We start from the raw sequence: 26,385 nt of genomic DNA, 5'->3' as shown, positions 1-26,385 counted from the left end.
CATATGAAAACGTGCTCAAAGTCACTGAGCATCTGAGAGGTGGAAATCAAAATGACAATGAGATGCCACCTGTAAGAATGGCAATTATATAATTTATGAAGTGATCCCCCAATTAATCCAGTACCCACCTGGCACCACACATAGTTATTACAATATTATTGACTATATTCCCTATGCTGTACTTTATATCCTGTGACTATTTTGTAACTACCAATTTGTAGTTCTTAATCCCTTCACTTTTTTCATCCAGTCCCCAATCCCCTCTAATCTGGCAACTATCAGTCTCTTCTCTGTGTCTTTGTGTCTTCTTCTGTTTTATTTGTTTATTTACTTAGTTCTCTGGATTCCACATAAAAGTGAAATCTTATGGTATTAGTCTTTCTTTGTCTGACTTATTTCACTTAGCATAATACCCTGTTGGTCTATCCATGTTTTCACAATAGAAACAATTCATTATTTTTTATGGTCAAGTAATAACCCATTGTACATATGTACCACTTTTTTTAATACTTAGAATGTTTTATTTACTCTAGGTAGGCTGGGAACAATTACTTACATTTATACTTTTTAAGATATTTCACTTTATTGAAAAATAGATAATTTTTACATTATAGACTTGTGACTTTCATGTGTTTGCTGCTTTAGGTTGAGAAAACATCCAGCTCTTTCCTGCAATGTGTTTCAGTATTACAACTTATCAACAAAAGGTGTATGACCCAAATTTCCACTTGCTGCCATTGACTTCTGGCCAGAAACAATCTTCTTTGCAGCATTTATGACATAGGTGTCAGCTACTGAGTCAATCTGCTAAAGGACTGTGGATGGTGGCATGTACAAACCAGTAACAAGAGCTTGAGAACTGACTTCATCCAGGAATCCCTCAGAAGACTCCAATGACTTTAGGTACCTAGGTTTCAGCTTGTTCTTAGCAGCCTGGACATCTGTACTGGAAAGGTTTCCTTGAGCAATTGCTTTTACTTGGTTGTAGGCAGCCTTGATAACATCTCTGGCAGCTGCAGCTGGAGATAATGTAAATCCCAGAGTGCAGAATCTAAGTAGCTGGCATTAAAAGGGGAAATGTCAAATGGCTGGTGAAGCCCCTTGGCAGAAACTTGGTTCAGAGGGCTGGTGGCATTGCTGCCTCTCTTGACATGTGGCCCAGCACCCAGAACATGCTAGAGAACATTAAGTGCATTTCCTTCTGCCCTTCCTGAGGTAGCACTTTCTGCTGCAAAGCAGCATGGAGGAGACTGTCTCCATTCTGTTCTCAAATTTTACCTCCATGGTATCTGGCCTTTGCACCAGGTAAACTAAGCCTACACCTCATGTTCAGTACCTGTTCAGCAACTTGCTTCAGAACAAGATGACTCACACCAACTCTTATCAGAGCCATTCCTTCACTTGTAAAATGGTTCTGAACATAGTAATGTAACTCATCTGTTGTCACTTTTCCAATCCTATAATCAGGACAATACAAGGAGTTAGCCAAGGCATGTCGGTAAGCTGCAGGATGCAAATTTCAATGATATGAGCCTGTGGATTCTGAAAAGCCACAGCTGTCAATCCTCATCTGAGACAGAAGGGCAGCTACCTCCCAACAATGAAATTCAAGTGCTGTGGTGACATTGAGTAGGAACTCCATTAGAATATTGATGTCATCCTGCAGGCATTCCACAGTGTAGGCCATGTTTTCCCTTGTTGAAGTCACAATTTACCACCACCTGCTTCAATTCCATGTGTTATCTTGAAAGATGATGCTCCTTTTGTAGTCAGACTGGATGCAAGATGAAGCAAACGAGAGGTTCCTAAGTTGTTAGAGTCCTTGTACCTACTGCCTACTTTAATGAACAAACCAATTCTTGATGAAGGAGCATAGTTTTCCAGAGAAGCAATCACTAAACCATTTGGTAATTTGGTAAACCCAAGGTCCTGAGGATGTGGAAGCACTCCTTCGAGGGTAGTCATGGCCTTCACTTTGGGAGCAACTTTGAGGGAATAAAATCTCAAGAAAGACCTGGCTCCATTTAGCAGCTGCATGGCCCAGAATTGCTCTGACCTACTGCCACTGCCAATGTAAAGGAAAGCAAGATTGTTGTGGACCTGTATCCACTCATCTATTGATGGGCATTTGGGTTGCTTCCATATTTTCCTTCTTGTAAATAATGTTATAGTGAACATAGGGTTGCATTTATCTTTTCAAATTAGTGTTTTGGGTTTCTTTGGATACCAGTATATACCCAGAAGTGAAATCACTGGGTCATAAAGTAGCTCTGTTTATATATTTTTTTAGGAACCTCCATACAATTTTCTATAGTGGATGCATCACCTTGCAATTCCACCAATAGTGTTCCAGGGTTCCTTTTCTCAACAACCTCACCAATACTTTTTATTTGCTGAGTTAATGATGATAGTCATTCTGACAGGTATGAGGTGATTTCTCATTGTGGTTTTAATTTGCATGTCTCTGATGATTACTGACATTGATTATCTTTTCATGTGTCTATTGGCCATCTGTATGTCCTCTTTGGAAAAGTGTTCGGGCCCTCTGCCCGTGTTTTAATAGCATTGTGGTTTTTGTGTGTGCTGCTTATGTGTGTGTTGAGTTGTATGAGTTATTTTAAAAAAATAAATTTTTGATATTAACCCCTCATCAGATGTATCATCTTCTTCCATTCAGTAGGTTGCCTTTTCTTTCTTTTTTTTTTTTTGGTGGATTCTTTTGTGTGCAAAAGCTTTTTAGTTTGTTGTGGTCCCATTTGTTTATTTTTTCTTTCGTTTCCCTTGCCATAGAATATATAATAAAAAATACCACTAAGAGAAATGTCCAAAATGTTACTGCCTATGTTTTCTTCTAGAAATTTTATAGGTTTTGTTAGTCTTATATTTAATCCATTTTGAGTTTATATTTTTATACGGTGTATGAAGGTGGTCTAGTTTCATTTTTTTGGATGTATTTGTCCAACTTTTCCAACACCATTTGTTGAATAGACTGTCTTTACCCAATTGTATCTTCTTGCATTCTTTGTCAAATATTAATTGTCCATAAATGTATCCCAGTGCCATGCTGTTTTGATTACTATGGCCTTGCAATATAGTTTGATATCAGGTAGCATAATATCTTCAACTTTGCTCTTTTTTCTTTTTTGTTACTGTTAATCCTCACCTGAGGATATTTTTCCCATTGATTCTCTTTTAAAGAGAATGGGAGGGGTAGAGACAGACAGAAATATTGATGTGAAAGAGACACATAAATTGGTTGCCTCCCGCACATGTCCCAACCAGGGCCAGGGATCGAGCTACAACAGAGACATATACCCCTGACCAGAAACAAACCCATGACCCTTCAGTCCATGGGCCCACACTCTAACCACTGGGCAAACTAGTTAGGGCTGTTTTTTTATTCTTAAGATTGCTGTGGCTATTTGGGGTCTTTTGTGGTTCCATATAAATTTTAGGATTATCAGTTCTAGTTCTGTGAAAAACACCAATCTGTGAATCAATAGATTGCTTTGGGTAGTATGGGTATTTTAACAATAATATCGTTAGTTATAACTAAACTATTCCAGGCCTCTTGTTGGTCTTTTTGTCAACTTTCAAGGCAGTGAATTGAAACAGATAGGTTGAAAGATTTGGTTTTAGACCTATATTTGCTTTTTACTAGTTTTGTGGACCTGGAAAACTTACTGGCCCCTCAGAGTTTGTTTCCTCATCTATAAAATAGGATAATCTATTTCCTGGACAGATCATATTTTTCTGGTGAGGACAAGTAATATATTGAAAAACCCATATGTAAGTTAATTGCTACTTTTCTAAAATCTTATACATATATAAAGTTGTTTTTAAAGATCCATTTCAACAACAAAACAAAATGCTGATCCATCCTTCACACTGCTTTTTAAATTCTGTGTCTACCTTTTATATAATGATGCCCTCTGCTGTTCTCTTGTATATCTTTCAGACCATACAGGAGACATAGTCTATCTTCATTCTACCCAAGACTATTAGAATGGGAATGATACATGGCTATCAGTCTTATTTTAATGTGTCTGTCCAACTTTATTTTAAAGATGAGAGCAAAATATGGACATAATGGTGAACTGCCTAAAATCAGTCAAATCAAGACCAGAACCTAGACTTCTAGACTTCAAAATCACTGTCCTTTAGTTAGAATGACAATATAGAACTATTAAAAACTAGGGAGTTTTATTTAAATATCCAAATAGACTTTATTATTATGCCCCAACACTTATTCTTTCTCCTAAATTTATTATCAACATTAAAAGGTTATTGGTGGCATCTACCCAGTTACCCAAGACAGAAACCTGTTAGTTTTAATTTTGCCTTCTCCTTTACCCACCACATTAAATGTTATGTACTCTCTCTATTATGACTTTAAATATTCTACCTTCTAAATACATTTCTACCATCTAAATCTAGTAATTCTTCCTTCTAAATCTATTTCACCCTCTTCTTTATTTGGACTGCCATCACTTAAGCCTTCATCTTTCTTTAGCCAGTGTTATATCAAAAGCCTCCTAAGTTTTTTAACTTAGGTTAACTTAGCCTACATTCATTCTTCATTCAATAAAAATTTTGCTTAAATCCTTACAATGATCAAGGCAATATGCTAGACATGGAGAATTAAAATAGAAACAGATATTGTGTTCTCAAAGACTCTAGTAAAGATAAATATGTAAACAAATATGAAATTTTGGTTCCACCAAAATAACTGATTGATGAGACAAAGCTGAGTTTATTCTTTCCACTGTAAAGGAAAGTATTAACTCAGCATAGACTTAGTAGCATTTTTAAGGAGTGAAGGTGAAGTCAGGATATCTATAAAATTTTGAAGTCTTTTTTTAAGGCAAGGCTTTAAATGGGGGAGGAGAATTGACTATAATCGAGTAAGAATCATGTTCCAATAGTTTAAGATTGATTGACCTAGCAGGTGAGGATTTTGGAGAGAGAGTTCCAAAGAGGTTTTGGCTGTAAATTATTGGTTGATGTTTTCTGTTGCGAAGATGGTGGCTCCTTCAGTAAGTTCCTGGGATGTAACAATAAAGTTTATTTGCAATTTTCTTTCTGGTCAAGAATTTTATAGGATAATAGAGTTGGTGAAGAGAGTAGAATAGTAAAGTCATGTGATGTAGACAAACTTGTGGTAGATGGTTTCACTTATCAGAAGGAAGTACTGAAAAGCATTATAAACACATGTATGGGGTACTATGGGAGGATGGAGGAGAGAGTGGGGAATAATTAGAAAAGGTTCTACAGACGTGAACTGCTTCTTAAAATGTAAATAATATTCCATTTATAGATATACAACATTTTGTTTACCCATTCATCAGTTGGTAGACATTGGGTTGCTTTCACTTTGGGGCTATTATGAATAATGCTGCGATGAACATTTATGTATACATTTATTGTGAACATATATTTTCATTTGTCTTTGGTACAACATACATCTAGGAGTAAAATTTTTGGGTTATATGGTAATTATATGGAGTACTGTTTGAGGAACTGCAAGACTATTTTCTAAAGAAGCTACACCATTTTACATTTCTACCAGCAACATATGAATTTTCAAATTTCCTTACATTCTTGCTAGCATTTATTTGCCATGGTTTTTGTTTTTTTTGTTGTTGTTGTTGTTTTTTAAAGAACTATAGCCTTCTTAGTGGTATTTTATTGTCGTTTTGATTTGCATTTATCTAATAACTAATGATGTTGAACATTTTTTCATGTGCATGTTGGCCATTTCTATAACTTCTCTGGGGAAATGTCTTTTCAAATCCTTTGTTTGTTTTTTTCGATTTTTAAATCATATTTTTATTTTCAATTACAGTTAATATATTATTATATTAGTTTCAGATGTACACCCAGTGATAAACATTACATAACTTAGTAAGTGATCATCCCATGGATCTTGCACTCATCTGACACCATACATAGTTATTAGACTATTATGACTATATTCCCTATGCGTACTTTACATCCCTATGGCTATTCTGTAACAACCAATTTGAACTTCTTAATTCCTTCACCTTTTTAAAAAATTGATTAAGGTATTACATATGTGTCCTTATTCCCCACTCATACCCTCACCCCCCGTTTGTCTGTGTCCATTGGTTAGGCTTATATATATGCATACAAGTCCTTGGTTGATATTTCTCCCTTACCCCCACCCTCCCCTACCTTCCCTCTGAGGTTTGATGGTCTGATTGATGCTTCTCTGTCTCTGGATCTGTTTTTGTTCATCACTTTATGTTGTTCATTATATTCCATAAATAAGCGAGATTATGTGATATTTATCTTTCTCTGACTGGCTTATGTCCATTTGGTTTTTAATTACATTATTTTTCTTTTAATTGTTGAGCTGTAAAAGCAAATTACTCTGGATATAAATCCCTTATCAGATATATGCTTTGCAAATATTTCCCCATATTTATGATGTCTTTTCACTTTTTTGATGGTATATTTCAAAGCACAAATGTTTTAATTTTTTATTGAGATATCAGTCACATAACATAAAATTAACCACTTTAAAGTGAACACATTCACTGACATTTAGTACATTTAAAATGTTGTGCAATCACTGCTTTTATCTAGTTCCAAAATATTTTCAACATACCAAAAGGAAACTCTGTAACTATTAAGCAGTTGCTCCCCATTCCTTATTCCCCCAGCCACTGGCAATCACCAATCTATGTTATGTCTCTATGGATTTATCTATTCTAACTAGCTCATATAAATGGAATCATGCAATATGTGATTTTATGGTGTCTGGTTTCTTTCACTTACTATAATGTTTTCGAGGTTCTTCTACATTGTAGCATGTATCAGTACAGTAATTACTGACTTAACATTGTTGATAAGGTCCGCAACATTAAGTGAACTGACTATAATGAAACCAATTTTTACCATAGGCTAATTAATACCAATAAGAGTTAAGCCCTGACTGGTTTGGCTCAGTGGATAGAGCGTTGGCCTGCGGACTGAAGGGTCCCAGGTTCAATTCCGGTCAAGGGCATGTACCTTGGTTGCAGGCACATCCCCAGTAGAGAGTGTGCAGGAGGCAGCTGATCAATGTTTCTATAGCATCGATGTTTCTAACTCTCTATCTCTCTCCCTTCCTCTATGTAAGAAAATCAATAAAATATATTTTAAAAAAGAGCTAAGTTCCTAGGTACGTCAATCCTAATATATAAAAACCCAGGGTCCATAACATCCAAAACGACCAAACGCCAGCCTAGGGAGCTGAGGGAGCAGGAGCTGATCAATCAGTGGCAGCGGTGACTGGCCAGTGGCTGAAAGGCCAACTCTTGGTCCCTCCTCCCAACCCTCAGGCTCCAATAAATTGGTGGCAGAAGCGGGCGGAACTGGAGACTGGCTCCCTTAGTAGTCCTGCAGGCTCTATCTCAAGAGGACAGGCCAGGTACCAATGGAACAGCATTGCTGGCAAGATCCCGACAGCGCTGCCGGGCCTCCTGGAACTTGGCCTCGGGCACTGCGGCCACTTCCCCTCCTTAGATGCTCCATAAGGAAGAAAGGATACCTCCAGCAGCACCAGGGGCAACCAGCAGTGACTGCTTTCCCCATGCTTCCTCCAGGTCACTTGAGCCCTCCCTGCTCCAGATGAAGTGTGATCACTGCACACAGAAGAAATGTAGTAAAAAAAATAAAAACCAATGACCAAGGGCCCGCCTCCACGAGCTCTCAGGAGCCTCTGAGCATTGGGCACCCTAACTATTTTAGGGGCTTTAGGTGAGCAGGGGATGCGGAGGGGTCAGGAAACCACCCTGGAGGTGGGGCTGTTGGTCTGATCGCAGATCCATTCATCCTGCTGTCTGCCAACAGCCACCTCCGTGGAGAATGGGAGAACAAAGGGAGAGGGCATTCTGCAAACCACAGAAGGAATCCAGGGTCTCAGGTACTTTGCCCTGCCTGCTGACACTTTCAGTTTCTCCTCTAGTCAGAGGCTCTGCCTGAGAGACCCTGGGCAGGTGCCTGGTGCAGGCACCTCTCTGCATTTGCCTGTTCTTCTTTGTGTCTATCTCTGTGCCTATCAGGCTGTCCCTGAGCTTGCCTCCACTTCTAGAACTAAGCTTCTGGTATAGCAACTACCCACAAACCCTCATCCTTTTCCTATGGCAGGATACTTGCTCCCCACAGGGTACACCCCTTGACCCCCTCCTCCCTACCCTGTGACCCTTGAGTACCCAGAGCAGTTGCAGCATCCTGGGACCGGACCAGTGCCAGTGCCCGCCTACGTGCCTGCCCCTGCACCCAGCTTCGCTCTCTTCCCCTCGCCTGGCCCCAGTGCCCTGGGGCCTGCTGCCAGGCCTTCTGCTCTTCTCTTGCCACTGCCAAGGGTGCCTCTGTCCTCAAATTCCTGGAGCCGATTGATCAGATTCTGATTCACCAGAAGGCTGTGCGAGTGGAAAAGCTCCTAGGCTGGGAGAAAAGTAACCGGTATGAACTGCACTCAGGGGCTGGACAGTGGCTGGGCACAGACACCAACTTTGAGGTGCCAGGTGGCTGAAGAAAGCAACTGCTGTGCACGCCTGTGCTGTGGGGCCTACCGGCCCCTAAGCGTCTGACTGGTGGACTCCAGGGACCGAGAGACGGAAGTACAGTCACCACCAGGCACCACCATTGGCCATGCGCTGCAGACCTGGCATCCCTTCTCAAGTTTTCCACTCAAGATGCTGATCGCCATGTGATCCTGTGAGTGGTGGGGCCCTGCTGGACCTGTGGCTGTGCTGCCGGACCTGTGGCTATGGCACAGACACCAACTTTGAGGTGAAGACTCTGGATGAGTCCCACAGTGTGGGCCGCATCAGCAAGCAGTGTGGGGGAGGGGGCTTGTCCAAGAACCCCTCAGGAATGCAGATGACTTTGGCTTGCAGTTCCCGCTGGATCTGGATGTGAGTGAAGGCTGTACTGCTGGGAGCCACATTCCTCATTGACTACATGTCCTTTGAGAAGCGAGGAGGCACTGGGCCCTTTGCCATCACCAGTTAGATGGCATCTGAGGGTGAGGACCATCACCTCAGCCAGAACTCAAGATGATCTCCTGGCCTGGCCTGGTCCCTCCTCAGAGGCAGGCCTTTCCTCCATGTACACTGCAGAGGACAGACAGGGATGCCTAAGAGGCTGGGGCCATGGTGCCCCATCCCTACGCTACTCCCCTGGCCTCCTTCACCTGTGGCCCCGCACAGAAGGGTATGTATGACAGCCTTTCCCTTGCAACCTCTCACCACTATCTCCGGCCATTCATCAGCACACAGGCATATTGGCTTTCAAACTTGCCCTACGCACTCCCTCTCACCCCCTTCCAGGGCTTCTGCTCTGGATGGGGCCTTTGGAATCCAGGGCTCTGGGGTTTTTACAACAGAGCTGGGGTGGGAAAGGGTAAACAGCACCAAAGATGGCTGATATGGCCACCCACCTCTGCCTCAGCTTGACCAATTAGTTCAGCCTCAGAACGTGGCACTCAGAGGGGACTCCTACTTCCCCAGCAATGGCTCTAGGGCCTCAGCCCCAGTGCCAACCTCCTCTCCCCCTTAGCCCTTCCCACAGCTGGTACTTGCTGCAGCTCCATGTGCCTTACTTAACCACCCCTTCCTTCCCTGTTCCTACAAAGGAGGCTGCATCTTTGTATGATATATTCATATAAACTTTGTAATATTTTGGGGGAAAACACACAGAAAAAAAATGATGACCAAGAGAATGCCGCAATCAACATTCAGAGTCTGGCTCAGGAGAATGGTGAGAAGGGAGACTTCCATAAATTGGCCGATTCCAAGATATTTCTGAGTCACTGCCTGGTGTGTGACAATTGTGTGACTGCAGAGGAAGGGGTCCAAGTTTCTCAGCAGTGGTAAGGACCAGTGAGCACGCAGGCAGAAAGGAGCGAGGGGTTTCGGACTGCGAGAGGGTGCAGGCTGGGATGAGGGACCTGCCCCCCGCCCAGTGCATGAATTTCGTGCACTGGGCCTCTAGTGTTATATAAAAAACCAAGATTAAAGGAAACAATGTTATTTAAGGATGTGCTGTACTTCATCCCTTTAGATATAGCTGAATAAATTGGGAACTGTGAGTCCTCCAACTTTGTTCATTTTCAAGATTATTTTAGATATTTGGGATCCCTCGCAATTCCATTTTAATTTGAGGATTTGCTCTTTAATTTATACCAAAAAAAGCCATTGGAATTTCTATAGGGATTGAGTTGAATGTGTAGATTATTTTGGGTTATATTGCAGTCTTAACAATATTAAGCTTCTAATCGATGAAAATGAGATTATCTTCCATTTTGTTAGTTGTTCTTCAATTTCTTCCAGCAGTTTTGCAATTTCATTATACAAGTCTTCCACCTCCTTGGTTAAATTTATTTCTAAGTATTTTATTCTTTTGAATGCCATTATAAATAAAATTATTTTCTTAATTTTTTTCATACTTATCATTTCTAGTGTATAGAAATACAACTGATTTTTGCACCCTGTAACTTTGGTGAATATATTTATTATCTCTAGTAAGTTTTCTGTGTGTAGATTCTTTAGAATGCTGAAGTATTTGTATATAACCTATATTTTTATATGGGTTACAGCAAGGTATGCCTACACATGATTTTATTTGTGTGTATTCAGCATGGTGTTAGGCATGTGGCATATTTGAGTTTTGCTTTTTGGAACTTTCTAAGATTTTCCCCCAAATATTTTCTATCGGTATTGGTTGAATTCGTGGATGCTTACTGTATTTATTTTCTTGTCTAATGGATCTGATGAGAACTAGTATATTCAACATTTTGAATATCTGTAGTCAGAGTAGACATCCTTATCTTATTCCTGATATTTAGGGAATATTTTCAGTCTTTCATCATTGAGTATGATATTAGCTATGTGTTTTCACAAATGCCCAATATGTGAAGGAAGTTACTTTTTATTTTTATTTTGTTGCAAATTTTATCAAGAAAATGTGGTTAGCCCTGGCCAGTGTTGTTCAGTTGGTTGGCATGTGATCCTCTACACTGAATGGTCACGGGTTCGATTCCCAGTCAGGGCAAATACCCAGGTTGAGGGTTTCATCCCTACCCTACCCCCGTTGGGGTACATACGGGAGGCAACCTATCGATGTTTCTCTTACATCAATGTTTGTTCTCTCTCTTTCCTTCTCCCTTCCTCTCTCTCTAAAAATCAATAGAAACATATCCTTGGGTTAGTATTAAAAATAAAGAAAAGAAAAACGTGAAAAGTAATTGTGATCAATTACTTTTTCTGCCTTAATTAAAATTATCACACGGTTTTATTCCTCCCTTCTGTTAATGTGATGTATTACATTGATTAATTGACTTATGCTAAACCACCCTTGTCTTACTGGAATAATTCCCACTTATTCTGATCTTTTTAATATACTGATGGATTTTCTTCATTAGTGTTTTGTTGAGAAGCTTTGAATCTATATTAAAATGGAATATTTGTCTTTAGTTTTCTCTTCTTGTGATGCCTTTGTGTGGCTTTGGTATTGGGGGAAAATTGTCATTATGCAATGAGTTAGGAAGCGCTTTCTATTTTTTGGAAGATGTTGAGAAAGTTTCATGTTCTATTGTATATATGCACCACTTCTTTATTCATCTATCTATTGATGAACACTTAGGTTAGTTGCTTCCATATCTTGGCTATTGTAAATAATGCTGAAATGAACATAGGGATGTATATTTTTTTTTGATTTAGTGGTTTGGGTTTCTTCAGATAAATACCCAGAAATGGAATTGCTGGGTCCTTCTTTGCCATTTGTTATATAGCTTTTGTTTTAAAGTCGATTTTGTCTAAGTATTGCTACTTCAGCTTTTTTTCTGTTTGTTTCCATTTTCATGAAATATCTTTTTATATACCTTTAATTTCAGTTTCTGTGTGTATTTTGATCTGAGTGAATCTCTTGTAGAGAGCACATGTAAGGGTCTTGTTTTCTTATCTATTCTTTTGATTAGATAATGAATTTAACTGGGGAGATCAACTAAGATTCTGTTGGTGGCAGTGATAGTGGTGGTGGTAGTGGTGGTGGTAGTAGTAGAACTAGTAGTAGTAAGAATAAAGAAATGGGGAAAAACAAAGAACATGGACTTAGCAGGAGGAGGAAGGAATAGGAAAACTAGAAAGTAGCTGGGCTATGAATAAGAAGGGCATCCAAAAACCAAGCAATGGGTCTTTAGCTTTTGCAGAAAGAAGAAACAGAACAATTTCAATAGTGCAACAGCTGGCAATGACAACATTCAATTTGGAGAAAAGTAAGATGGGTAGGGCAGGAAAGAGAGAACACTCAGATAATTGATAGAACGGAAACAAATTTTAAAAAGAAAATTCCCATTTTAGTGTAAAGGAAACTTCAGAAGTATGAACATAGATGAGAAACACTGCTCACATTCTCTTGGGGCTTAATCTCTGTCTCAGGCCTACTATAAGACCAGAGATACTCTGATCCTCTTGGTTCAGTGTAAAGAATGGGAAAAGTCTAATTTATTGCTGCTCAGAGAACATGAACAGTTTATTAGGAACTGTGACAGGCCTGTGGAGATGATAATTAGAGAAGAGAGTGAATCTCAATTGCCTTATTGAAATTGAATTTTGGGGGGCAGTGGGGTCGAGTTGAATGATCACAAGCTGTGTAGCCAGACAGACACATATCTGAATCTTGACTCTGCTACTTTACTCCCTGTATGCTTTTGGACAAGTTATATATCCTCTCTGAACCTTGATTTTTCTCTCTCCAAAATGCAAATATATTAATTTCATAAGGTTGTTGTGATAATTAAATGAAAGAATGTCAGCAAACCACCCAACATAATGTCTGGGAAGTGTATTACTAGATGCTCAGTATGTTCCAGTTGCTTTCCCCAGGCTCTTATCACTGCATTCTAGGCACAAACTGGAGCTGTCTCCTGATTCTAAAGGCTTTGACCCAATAATTCTACTTCTGATATTCTATTATGAGGAAACTCCTCAAAGAACAGAAGACATTTTGTGATCAAGGATATTCAGTGAGTTTTTTTATTCCAAATTGGTTATACACCAAATTATTATACAACAAAATATTAAAGATCATTGCCTTTGGGTGGAGAATTATCAATAACTTTATTTTTACTTTTCTACCTTGCACATTACATTACTTCTATACTAAAGTTTAATTTAATTACAGAATACTTTTTAAAAGGCTCTTGAGAAGTACTCCACAGCAAACAAAATGGTCTACAACTATATGTGATAATATGGGTGAATACCACAAGCATAATACTGAGAAAAAGGAGCCAGATGCAAAAGAATACATAGTGTAAATTCAATTTATATTAAGTACAAAATCAAGCAAAACTAATTTATGCTATTAGTAATCAGGATAATGGTAATTCTTGGAGGGAGAGTGGTAGTAACCTTTGCATCTGGCTCTGTTTGCTCAACATTACATTTGCAAAATTCATTGTGTCTGTAGAGATGGGGGAGTGACTGAAAAGGAGTATAAGAGAGCTTTTCGGATCTGGATACTAGGTGTGCTCAATTTTTGAATATTTATCATCCTTATGAATAGTGTTATACTTCAATAAAAATAAAAAATAGAATGATGGATAGATTAATAAGTAGGTAGATAGGTAGGTAGATAGAAAAATGAAAGAAAATGTACTGAGTGAATGCAAATCATCATCAGTGCCTTATCTGGAAAGTCATCTTTAAAACAAAGAAAAACCCTTGTTTTGGCCACAAGATGGCGCCATTGGTTTCCTGGAAATCAAATTCCAAAGTGCTCTTCAGCACATTTTTAAGAACCAAATAGTTGTTGTATTGTCTTAGAAGAGAACTTAGAGAGTTTAAAGTCCAGCTTTCTCTAATTTTCCAGATAAAAGAAATAAGGTTGTGGAAGGATGACTTGCCCAAGATCACACTGCTGGTTAGAAGACCTTAGGCTGAAAACCCAGGTTTTGGGGCTATCGGCTTGCTCTGACACACTGAACAATTCCTATTTTCAGCTTTTTCCTTCCTGCAATGATATGGAATAAAAGGTTTATCAATAATAAGTGCTCCTTCCTTTTTTTCTTTTCGTTAATTCTCACCTGCGGATATTTTTTCCATTGATTTTTAGAGAGAGTAGAGGGAGAGAGGGGGAGAGAAAGAGAGAAACATTGATGTGAGAGAGACACATCAATTAGTTGCCTCACATATGCGCCCCTGCAATCCAGGTACATGCCCCTGACCCAAAACCCTTAGTTCCACAGGCAGATGATCTAACCAGTGAGAAACAGGCCAGAGTATAAGTGACCCTTCTTTTATAACTCTAGAAAATAGAAGTCTCATATGGAATAGAAAATTCATGACTAGAATTGCCATTATTTTCAGGGTCCAGTGTGAAATTTCCATATATGGACATTTAAAAACATCATATGGCCAATTCTGCCTGAGCTGGCTTAGGTTTCTACTTCCAAGATGTGAAGGATAGACCAGACATGCTCTGTCTGTTTTCCTCCTTTTTCTGTTTGTTTTCACCTTCCTTCCTTCCTTCTTTCCTTCCTCCCTCCCTCCCTCCCTCCCTCCCTCCCTCCCTCCCTCCCTCCCTCCCTCCCTCCCTTCTTAGTTTCTTACCTCTGAGCCACCAATGTTTCTCAGAACCAAAAACTCAAAATCAAGTGTAATGGCTTTCTTGAATAGACCAGACCTTAGCTCTGTGTTGTGATTGATTTGTCAATGTTGCAGAGGACTTTCAGGAGAGAGCTCATGTGGCAGATTAAAGTGTCAAACTAAGATGAAAGATCTCTGTCCTTGTAATCTGGACCTTTTGACAGGCTCCAAGATATGCACAGGAATCTTTTTTTGATCACCTCCAATTTAAAGGTGGGCTTCTTATATGGGAGCTAGATAGATTGAAACAAGGGGTTATCCTCTCTCTCCCTGGAAATGTTTGGCCATGTCTGGAGACCTTTCTCATTTTCACAACTGGTAGAAAGGTGGTACTGGAACCTAATAAGTGGAGGCCAGATATGCTGCTAAACATCCTACAATGCACAGGACAGCCCCCCATAACAAAGAATTAACTAACTCCAAATGTCAATAATGCCAAGGTTAAGAAACCCTGCTGTATATAAAATTAGATGCAAGTGGAATGTCTTTTAGATTTCTCAAGCAAGCCAGATACCTTTCCAGCTCTGTGAGAAATAAAACAGGTAGTGTCTAACTCCAAGGTGAAGACCTATAGAGATATAATGCAGTTGATTTGGGCCAATACAAATCATATTTTATTGTATAATTTTATCATATTTTATTGTATAATTTTGCTTTTTAATTTCTTCCTAGTCCAGAACTATTCAAGTCAGTTTTTAAAACATTGAGTGTCTGCAGGAACAAGGGAGGCACAGTAACTGGTGAGCCAAAAAGTCTCTCAAGGGCATAAGTTACAAGGTCAGAGAGTCAACCTTAGCCTGAGATTTCCCTTTCTTGTGCATTCTTTCTAAATGGTGTCAAAGGAATTTGAATTTTCTTTGAAAGATCTGCTGAACATTTCATGGCATCACACATATTTCATATATTACCCAATGTCATTACTATCATCTCTCTATATAAAAGCCTAAGTGACCGTTTGACCGTTTGACTGGTTGCTATAATGCACACTGACCACCAGGGGGCAGATGCTCAATGCACAGGCATGGAAACATGGAGCAGACTGATGAATCTCAGATGGAAGGGGGGAGGGGGAAGGGGAGAAGGGGGGAAGGGGGAAAAAGATTAACCAAAGATCTTATATGCATACTAGAGACCTGGTGCACAGATTTGTGCACTGGTGGGGTCCCTCGGCCTGGCCTGCGAGGATCAGGCTAAAACCAGCAGTCCAACATCCCCTGAGGAGGGGTCCCGGATTGCAAGAGGGCTCAGGCTAAGCTGAGGGACCCCCCCATGCATGAATCCATGCACCGGGCCTCTAGTATAACAATAAAGGATGATTGTTGGCCCACCCTGCATCCCACTGACTCTAGACTCTAGTTGCTCTAAGTCCTACCCCTAGTCCTAGTCACAAGCAAGCAGAAAAGCTTATCAGAGGGAAGTCTCCAGTTACCAGAATTCTTGGTGGCTGAAGGAAGGCTTCTGGTCTATTTATTTTTCTAGGTAACTAGAGGATAACCAGAAAAGGTATTGTTGCTAAAAAATCTTTCTAATATGTGTGTCCCTTTTCTACATTAGGAAGTAAGAGAACCTGGATGACTAGTTTGAAGCAGATGTTTTCATGGTTTTATTCATTGTCTTGCTCATCAGTGACCCCTATCCAGACCTGGAGATAGTAATTGGAATATAAGCACTTTAGAAGTAGTCCAGTCTCTCATTTTCCAAATGATGAAACTGAGTTATGGAGATCAGATTGAGCTGAGGTCATAGGGGTCACAGAGCTGGAAAGGCATAAGACCAGCTTCAATGTGAATATATATATATATATAATGTTTTAACTGGGAAGGAAAATAAATAATCTTGCTTAAGTTGTAAGTTCTGGCTAGTATAAATAGAAGGCATAAGTTTTCCTGTTCTTCATTCACTTCTTCTGTAAGTACCAGCCAGAACTCTACTGACAAAATAAAGGACTGAAGCAATTTTCTGAATCATTTCCACTAAAACCCCATTGCATAGCTATAGTCTTTAAATATATGTGGTGTGGCCATAAAGTAATGTGACCAGTTTCCACAAACCACACAAGAAAACTGGGCACACTATTATATATTCATACTGCATGCTCTGGATTTTCCATGAATACAGGGGACAGGAAATCCAGAAATAACCCCCAAACTTGTTTTGAAGCCAGTTTCTACCTCCACCTTCAACAAATCTCTTGGAAAAAGCCACTAAGGAGAAATAAAATGGACTCACCCATGCCATCACATTTCTCCTTATCGTTTCTTTTATGCATGCTTATTTTATCATCTCCTGATGCTAATATCAAGGCAAGTGACAACAAGTTCGAAAGGAAGGGGGAGAGATGGCAATTGAAAAATAGTCTACTCATAGGGTAAAAGACACAAATTACAGAACACTAGCAGTGATGCTTACACTTCAAGAGAAAGATGATTTGTTGGCTTCTCCCACTAGATAAGCTCAATAGCCTTACAACTCAAGGTGTGGTCCAAGGACCTGCAGCATTGGCATCACCTGAGAGCTGGTTACAAATGCAGAAGCTCAGTCCCCTATGGCATATTTCAAGTTAAACAAGATCTCCAAGTGATTTGTGTATACAGTAAAGTTTTGTGAAGCATTGATGTAGAGTATGGTGAGAATAATTCCGGCTTAGGATTGGAAAACCAGGTTTCTCTTCCTGCTTTTGCCACTTGCTGGTTTAATAAATTTTTCCAAATCACTCCTTTCTGAGCTCCAGTTTTATCATGGGTACAATGAGGGAATTGGACTAGAAGACCTCTGAGGGTCTCTATGCCCCCAAATCTAGGTTCCAACTAACAGTGGACACCTGACCTTGGATGCCTCCTTGTAAACACCTCAACTTCCTTCAGATTAACAAAGTTCATGATTGAAAACCCAGATAGTAAGACATTGGCTTTTGGGGCATTTCCAACTCCTCCTTTCAGTTTGCCCCAACCTTACTGGCTCTTCCAAGGATTCTGAGATGGGATGGTCATGGTTATTATCATGCTTAGTTTTTCAGAGTGAATCTACATGAAGCAACAGGAGAAGGCAATTATGCTGAAGGTGGGAAGGAACCAACATCTGTGGCTGTCCCCAAGGAACTGCAACAGAGATACATTTCTAGGATGAGGAGAGCTAGTAACAGCTTCAGAAGCTTGTCCGAGTCCACCTACCAGTTCCTCTTCACAAGATCACCTAAGAAGCACTACATTTATCTCCAGTGTTAATTTTTCTCTTTCTGCTCTTCCATCTCATGGACCAAGTCAAGTTGGCCCTATTGCCACATAGGGTTTGGCCCTAGACTTACTATTGAAAATGGGCTAAAATGCGGCAGAAGAGAAGCATCACCTCAACGCCAGGGTCATATTCTGTATAAAGTAAGATATTTGAGTGGCTTATCTTGGGTGCTTCAAACCTCAACTAGTCATCTTCAGACCATGAGTAACTACAATTGCTGCATATAAACCATCCCAAGCTTTGTGACACAACAACAATTTTATTATGCTCATGGATTCGGTGGTTTATGAATTTGGGCAGAGATTGGCTGGGTAATAGTTTTGATCCTCATGGTATGAACTGAGGTCACTTGAGGTACTTAGGTGATAGGATAGTATGGAAGATCCAAGATGGCTTAACTTCCATGTCTGGTACCTTGGTAGCAATCTCTGGAAGACTGGATCTGCTGACATTGTTTCCTAGAGTGCTTACATGCGGCTTCTCTAGTATGGCTGTCTCAGGGTTATTGAAATTCTTACAGTAATATAGTGTCACTTTTGTCATATTGTATTTGTTGAAGCAGTCAGAAGACTACTTTGATTAAAAAAAGATGGAACACAGACTACAAATCTCGATGGGAGGAGTGTCAACGAATTTGCGGCCATAAAACAAACAAACAAGTGAAAAATAACAACCCCTGTACCATACCCAGGAGATAAATAACACTGAGGAAGCACTCTTTATTCAGTCCTTGATTGGACCATGTATACTTCCAAGGACTCCTTTTCCCGTCCAGCATGGGACCTATATAAGAGGGCGAGCTCAGAAGAATACTGAGGATGCTCTTTGGTTCTTCTCTCTATGGCCCACACCATATTGTTCTTCACTAGATTTTAGAACCTAGCCTACAAGGAGGAAGTAAAGCGAGGGCATAGGAAAAAATGTTCTCTCCCTTCTCTCTCACCACCCCTGTCTTTTTTTATAAGACCTATATGGGCAAAGTCACCCATTTCCTGCCTCCTTTCCCTGGGCTGCACCTTGGTCCTATATAAATTTCCATGAGCTAGGGAATGGTATATTAATGCACTTACCCTCTGGGATCAGATGGAATAAAAAGAGCAAACTATGCAGAAAAGAAGGATTCCAAGAGAGCCCAAAGAAAGCTAAGATTTGTTTGCCTTAGGCCAGTTCTATTTATATTTCCTCTAACCCACCCTAGCAGGGTGGTCTAATTGTGTGACTCTGTGGACTCCAGAGCTCCATTTTATTCTTGATCCACACCAGAGTGCTTCTGCTAAGTGGGGGGAGGGAGTTCTAGTTCCCCATTCCTCTCCCTTCCAAGAGTTACAGTGTATGCCACTTAGCTATTATTGATTACCAACTCTGTGCCAGTAATTGTGACACTTTACACCCATTATCCCATATAAGTCTCACAATAACCCTGTGAGATGTATAATATTATCCCTAAGTTACATGTGAGGAAACCCAAAGGCTCAATAAGTTGAAGTAACTTTTCCTGGCTCACACTGTTTGTATAAAACAGAACTTAGATTGGAACCAAGGTGATCTGACCCCAAAGCCTTCAAGTGGCAATCTACCCATGTTTTTCTCAGCCGAGCAAGATGCACAGTAGTAGTTATTATAAAGCTATAGGAACAATATATTTATAGTCAATAAGACTTTTGGTTAAGGGCTATGTGCAGCTAACCAATTATATTAGTATACAATTATAATAGTAATAATACACAATTATGTTAGTAACCAATATCAATAAGAGGCCAATGGATAATGATAATAGCATTTAACATTTACCAAAAGCTTACCATGTGCCAAGAACTAATGAAACATGTTAGCTACATTAATTTTTGAATTACAACAGCTTGGGGGTATGTACTGTCATTATCACAGTTGTAATTGAGTAAAATGAGGCACAGAAAAGGTAACTTGCCCAAAGTCAAACTATAAATAATTGACACAGCAGAGTTAAATACAGACAAGCCTGACTTAAAAGTTCATGCTCTTAACCATTATGCAACACTGCCTCTCCAAATTGTATCTGCCTGTGAAAGTTGAAATCATAGGTGTTATTAATCTTTCTATGAAAGTGAACATATGTAGCCTACTGTAGAGGTACAGAGTTTTAAACATGTAAGAGCTATTTTGGTTAAGGTCTTGCATCACTTCAGTTGATCCTACTCTAGGACCTTTATGATTATATGAATCCAGAAGCTAAATAAAAAATCATTTCTTGTCTGCTAAAATCTCTTAGGCGTTATTAATGCATGAGGCTGTGTGCTAAGCATTTTGGGAAACACAAGAAATTAGACAGTGATAGTTACCTAAAAGTTCCTGGTTCTGGGTAAATCACTATATATAAAATAAACCTCATCTTATTACTTCTTGTATCTTTGCATCACTACCCTTTTCCTCTAGAAAAATTATATTTTACATATGATTCTTTAATCCTGGAGTTCTTAGGTTGTCATCAGAGTTGTTCCAAATTACTACCACCACCACTTCTCTAGGTATAGTTCCTCACCTAGAGACCATTTTCCACTCACCATGCCTGGTGAATTTCAGCTGACAACCAGCTTGTTAGAGGAGTGAGGGCAGAATCCGAATGTAGCTGCAGTTTGGTTTTTCTTTCATGTGGTCCTTTCAACAAGTCTTGACCCATCAGCCTACCACATGAAATACAAATACTTCCCTCTGATTTTCCAAGTCTTCTATCTATATCTGGCCTCACCTAATCCACCAACTTCATTTCTCCCTGCTCCTATGTAAAGATCTTCTGTAAGGCAGATAAGCCCTTGACCCCAAAAATAACATCATGCTTATTCCTACCTCCTTGTGTCTGTTCACTCAATTTTCTCTTCCTCCTGCTACCACTAGTGCTTGTACCAGCCAGGTTAACACTTAATGGCGTTCTTGTAACAGGCACCCATTATATAATGTATCAGCTTTGACTTCTCAACTATATTGTTGTGATATTGTGATTTATAAGAAATATATATAAGAACAAAATAAGCCCAACGCAAACAAAAAGAAGAACATAGCAAAGAGGACGTCAATAAAATTTAAAACAGAAAAACAATAGCAAAACATATCAGTGAAACAAAGAAATTGTTCTTTGAAAGAATCAATACAATTGACAAATGTCTAGCAAAACTGACAAAAAAGAGAAAACACAAAAATTACCAATATCAGGAAAGAAACAGAGGATATCACTACCATCTGCAGACATTAGAAGAATAATAAGGGATATACTATATTTAACTTCCTGTTAAGAGGGGCTTTTTTTCTTCCTGGACTGTAACTGGGGGGGTTAAAAATGACCACCTGGGTGTAGATACAGGAATGGATACAACTGAGTGAGGCTTTCTCTCACAAAGATTTGCTGTGTGGGCTGGCATATGCCCCAGCTTAAATTATTCAATCTGGATATTGCCTCATTAAGGACAGCTTTGTCAGCCTTTAAATAATAGCTTCCCATCTCCATTGACACTGGTACATTCAACTCCCCCTATGAGCCTTCAGGAGGAAAAATTGTAGTTTTTCTACTAACAAACAACAACAGCAAAGTTTGGGATCCAAGATGACAGTGGAGTAGAAGGAAGTTAGACTCACCTCTTCCCAAAACAGAATTGAAATTTCAACTAAATTATAGAACAACCAACCTGAATAACCAATTGAAAACTAGCTGGACAGAAGTTTTATAATCAAGGATTTACAGAAGAAGCCATGCCAAGACTGGTAGGAAGTGCAGATACATGAAAAGAGCTGAAAGATCTGTACTTAGAAAATTATAAAACATTGAAGAAAGAAATCGAAGAAGATACAAATATTTGGAAGCATATACCATGCTCATTGATAGGAAGAATCAACATTGTTGAAATATCTATATTATGCAAAGCAATCTATAGATTCAGTGCAATGCCTATCAAAATACCAATGGCATCTTTCACAGAACTAGAAGAAGTCACCCAAAAACTTATATGGAACAACACATACAACAACAACAATAAAACCCAAAACACCAAATAGCTACAGCAATCTTGAGAAAGAACAACAAAGTTGGGAGTATCATGCTACCTGATATCAATCTATAATGCAAGGCTATAGTAATCAAAACAGCATGTTTCTGGCATAAAAGCAGACACATAGATCAATGGAACAGAGTAGAGAGCCCAGAAAAAAAAAACCCATGCCTATATAGTCAATATTTGACAAAGGAGGCAAGAACATACAATGAGGTAAAGAAAATCTATGCAATAAATGGTGTTGGGAAATTTGGACAGATATCTGCAAAAAAATGAAACTAGACCACCTTCTTAGCCAATGCACAAGAATAAAATAAAAATGACTTAAAGACTTAAATGTAAGATTTAAAACCTTAAAAATCCTAGAAGAAAACATAGCAGTAAAATCTCTGACATTTCTCTAACAATACTTTTTCTGATATACCTCCTTCGGCAAGGGAAATAAAAGAAAAACCAATGGGAATACATCAAACTAAAAAGATTGTACACAACAAAGGAAATAAAAAAAAATAAAATACAAAATGAAAAGACAATCTACTAAATGGAAGAACACATTTGCCAATTGTGTCTGATAAGGCGCTAATATCAAAAACTTATAAAAAAACTCATACAAGTCAATAACCAAAAAAACAAACAATTCAAAAAAAGTCTAAATTATTTTTTAATTAATAGAAATTATTTTGTTTTGAAATTCACTTTAAAAAAGTAGCCAGAGGACCTGAATAGATATTTCTTCAAAGAAGACATACAGATGGTGGAGGCATATGGGTATCATTGTTTCTCTTTCACCTCTCTCTCTCTCTCTCTCTCTCTCTCTCTCTCTCTCTCTCTCTCTCTCTCTTTCTCTCAAGCCAATTTAAAAAAGAAGCATATCCTCAAATGAGGAGAAAAAACCCACAATCAGGCATCATCTCACAGCTGTCAGAATGGCTATAATCAATAAATCAACAAACTTGACTGTGAGTCCTGTGGTGTGCCCCAGACTCTGACAGGAGGAAGATTTTCATATACATTGTACTAATTTTCTTTCATCTCTGACATTTCTATTATACAGAAAGGGCAAATAGCAATATTAAAATATTTCCTCTAATTAATTCCTTTTTAATGTGCACGAATTTCATGCACCGGGCCACTAGCAATCAATAAATTAACAAACAAATGCTTGGTCACTGTTCAGGCACTTTTGAATGCAGATTGGTGCATCCACTTTGGAAAGCAGTATGGATTTTCTCAAAAAATTAAAAATGGAACTGCCATATGTCTCATCAGTTCCACTTCTGGCAATATATCTGAAGCAACTTGAAACACTAATTTGAAAGAATATATGTACCCCTATGTCCATTGCAGTGTTATTAACAATAGCCAATATATGTAAGCATTACAAGTGCCCTTCAATAGATGAATGGATAAAGAAGAAGTGGGACATGTATACAATGAATTATTCGTTGGTCATAAAAATATATGAAATCTTACCACTTGGGACAGTGTAGATCAAGCATGTCAAACTCGGGGCTGCCGGGCAGCAGAGCCTGATTTTGACATGCTTGGTGTAGATTGACCTAGTGGGTATTATGCTAACTGAAATAAGTTAGATAGAGAAAAACAAATACCATATGATTTCACTAATAAATGGAATCTAAAGAACAAAATTATCAAACAAAAAAACAGAAACAGACTCATAGATATTGAGAACAGAATGATAGTTGCCAAATGGGAGGGAGATTGGAGGGCGAGGTGAAAAAATGTGAAGGAATTAAGAAGTACAAATTGGTAGTTACAAAATTGTCATTGGGATGTAAAGTACAACATAGATAATATAGTCAATAATATTGCAATAACGATGCATACTATTAGGTAGGTACTTGAAATAGCAGTGGGATCACTTTTTAAAGTATATGATTGTCTAACAACTATGCTATACACCTGAAACTAATACAAATTAATATTGAATGTAAACTATAATAGAAAAAATAGAATTAAAAGACTAATAAAATAATACTACATATAACTCTACACACATAAATTCAGTCACTTAAAGTAAATGGACCATTTCCTTGGAAAACATAAAGTACCACATTTGTCTGATACAAAAATATATAATTTGAACAGCCTTACAACTAGTAATGCAATTGAATTAATAATTTTAAAATTCCAAAAAATCTCCATGCCCAGATTGTTACTCCACGATTCTATAAAATGTTTAAAGAAGAATTAACATAATTCTGCACAATCTCTTCCAGAAAAATAAAAGGAGTGCTTTCCATTCATTTTATGAAGCTAAAAATTCCCATGATACTAAAAGAAGACAAAGAGAGTTGAAAGAAAGAAAGTTTACAGGCCCATACCCCTCATGAATATAGATGTAAAAATCCTGAACAAATATTAGGAAATAGAATCCAGCAATATATACAAATAGTTATACAGCATGAATTATAGAACTTATTCAAGAATAAAGTTAGCAACATAGATAAATACAAAAGCCAATAGTATTGCCCCTTTTTTGGATTAAAATTTCTATTTTTCTCTCAGTGTAACTTAAAAGGTAAGTAAATAAAACAATAATTATAAATGTATATTAATGGGCACAAAATGTATAAAGATATGTTATAACAATAACATAAAGGGGGTATGGAGCTGTAAACTAGTGTTTTATACTATTGAAACGAAATTGTTATTAAAATTCAAGCCTTATTGTTATAAAGTTAAGATGGTAATTGTAACCCCTAAGATAACCACTCAGAAAACAACTTTTAAAATATACATAAGAAGAGATTAATTGAAATATTAACAATCAGAAGGGGAAAAAACAAGATGGCGGCATAGGTAAACACCAGAGATTGCTGCCTCGAACAACCACTTCAAAAATACAACTAAAAGATGGAACAGACATCACCCAGAACCACAGGAAGGCTGGCTGAGGGGAAATTCTACAATTAGAAGGAAAAAGAAAAGCATACCGAGACTCAGAGGAGGCGCACTGTGGAAAATACAAAGGTGCAAAGGTGCATGCAGAGCGGGCTGGCGGCTGAGGGCGTGGTTGTCTGTTTCAATCTGGAGGGAGTCTCAGGCTCTGAGCTCCAGTTCTGGGCGAGTCTCTGGGGACCCAGACTCAAAAGGAAGAAGTGGTACTGTCTGACATCGGTCGGAACTCGAGGGCAGCTTTCTTTCTGAGGTTTGCAGCGGTTGCTGGGACTCCGAGAGGCAGAGCCTCTGGGGACGGGACTGAGAGCAGCCATAACTGCTCACTCCGCCAGCTCTGTTGATCCCCTGGGACCCGCCCTGCCCAAGCCTTGCACAGAGGCATTTGCGGGATAGCCTCAGGCAAAGGCTAGATTAGCACCTCCCTAGAGGACAGAAATTCTCCCACTGCAGACACACCTGATTCTCACAGCCAGTTGGCCTGAAGGTCAAATCCCCCCCAGTATTACCTACAACAATCAAGGCTTAACTACAACAAGACTGCGCACAAAGACCACAAGGGGGTGCACCAAGAAAGCATAAAAAATGCGGAGACAAAGAAAAAGGACACAACTGACAGAAATAGAGGATATAGAGTTCAAAACCACACTTTTAAGGTCTCTCAAGAACTGTCTAGAAGCCGCCGATAAACTTAGTAAGGCCCTCGAAAAGACTGGTGAGACCACCGATAAATATAGTGAGATCCTCAAGAAATCGAATGAGACCCTCGATGTTGTGATAAAGAACCAACTAGAAATTAAGCATACACTGACTGAAATAAAGAATATTATACAGACTCCCAACAGCAGACCAGAGGAGCACAAGAATCAAGTCAAAGATTTGAAATGCGAAGAAGCAAAAAACACCCAACTGGAAAAGCAAAATGAAACAAGAATCTGAAAATACAAAGATAGTGTAAGGAGCCTCTGGGACAGCTTCAAGCGTACCAACATTAGAATTATAGGGGTGCCAGAAGATGAGAGAGAGCAAGATATTGAAAACCTATTTGAAGAAATAATGACAGAAAACTTCCCCCACCTGGTGAAAGAAATAGACTTACAAGTCCAGGAAGCACAGAGAACCCCAAACAAAAGGAATCCAAAGAGGACCACACCAAGACACATCATCATTAAAATGCCAAGAGCAAAAGACAAAGAGAGAATCTTAAAAGCAGCAAGAGAAAGAAACTCAGTTACCTACAAGGGAATACCCATACGACTGTCAGCTGATTTCTCAACAGAAACTTTGCAGGCCAGAAGGGAGTGGCAATAAATATTCAAAATGATGAATACCAAGAACCTACAACCAAGATTACTTTATCCAGCAAAGCTATCATTCAGAATTGAAGGTCAGATAAAGAGCTTCACAGATAAAGAAAAGCTAAAGGAGTTCATCACCACCAAACCAGTATTATATGAAATGCTGAAGGGCATCCTTTAAGAAGAGGAAGACGAAGAAAAAGATAAAGATACAAATTATGAACAACAAATACGCATCTATCAACAAGTGAATCT

The 26,385-nt window shown here is 38.9% G+C and overlaps 2 pseudogenes across 2 annotated transcripts; one reads left to right on the top strand and one right to left on the bottom strand.

Annotated features, from left to right (window-relative positions):
* Positions 1-687: 687 nt before the first annotated feature.
* On the bottom strand, positions 688-2,037 carry LOC308511371 (cytochrome b-c1 complex subunit 2, mitochondrial-like; annotated as a pseudogene). Its single transcript has one exon. The product of its transcript is annotated as a cytochrome b-c1 complex subunit 2, mitochondrial-like (transcript).
* Positions 2,038-8,147: 6,110 nt separating this feature from the next.
* LOC308511234 (phospholipid scramblase 3-like) lies at positions 8,148-9,024 on the top strand (annotated as a pseudogene). The gene is made up of 2 exons: positions 8,148-8,472; positions 8,615-9,024. The product of its transcript is annotated as a phospholipid scramblase 3-like (transcript).
* The last annotated feature ends 17,361 nt before the right edge of the window (positions 9,025-26,385 follow it).

Source organism: Myotis nattereri (assembly GCF_964212035.1).
Source record: "Myotis nattereri genome assembly, chromosome: X".
NCBI lineage: Eukaryota > Metazoa > Chordata > Mammalia > Chiroptera > Vespertilionidae > Myotis > Myotis nattereri.
This window is presented reverse-complemented; position numbering and strand designations above follow the sequence as displayed.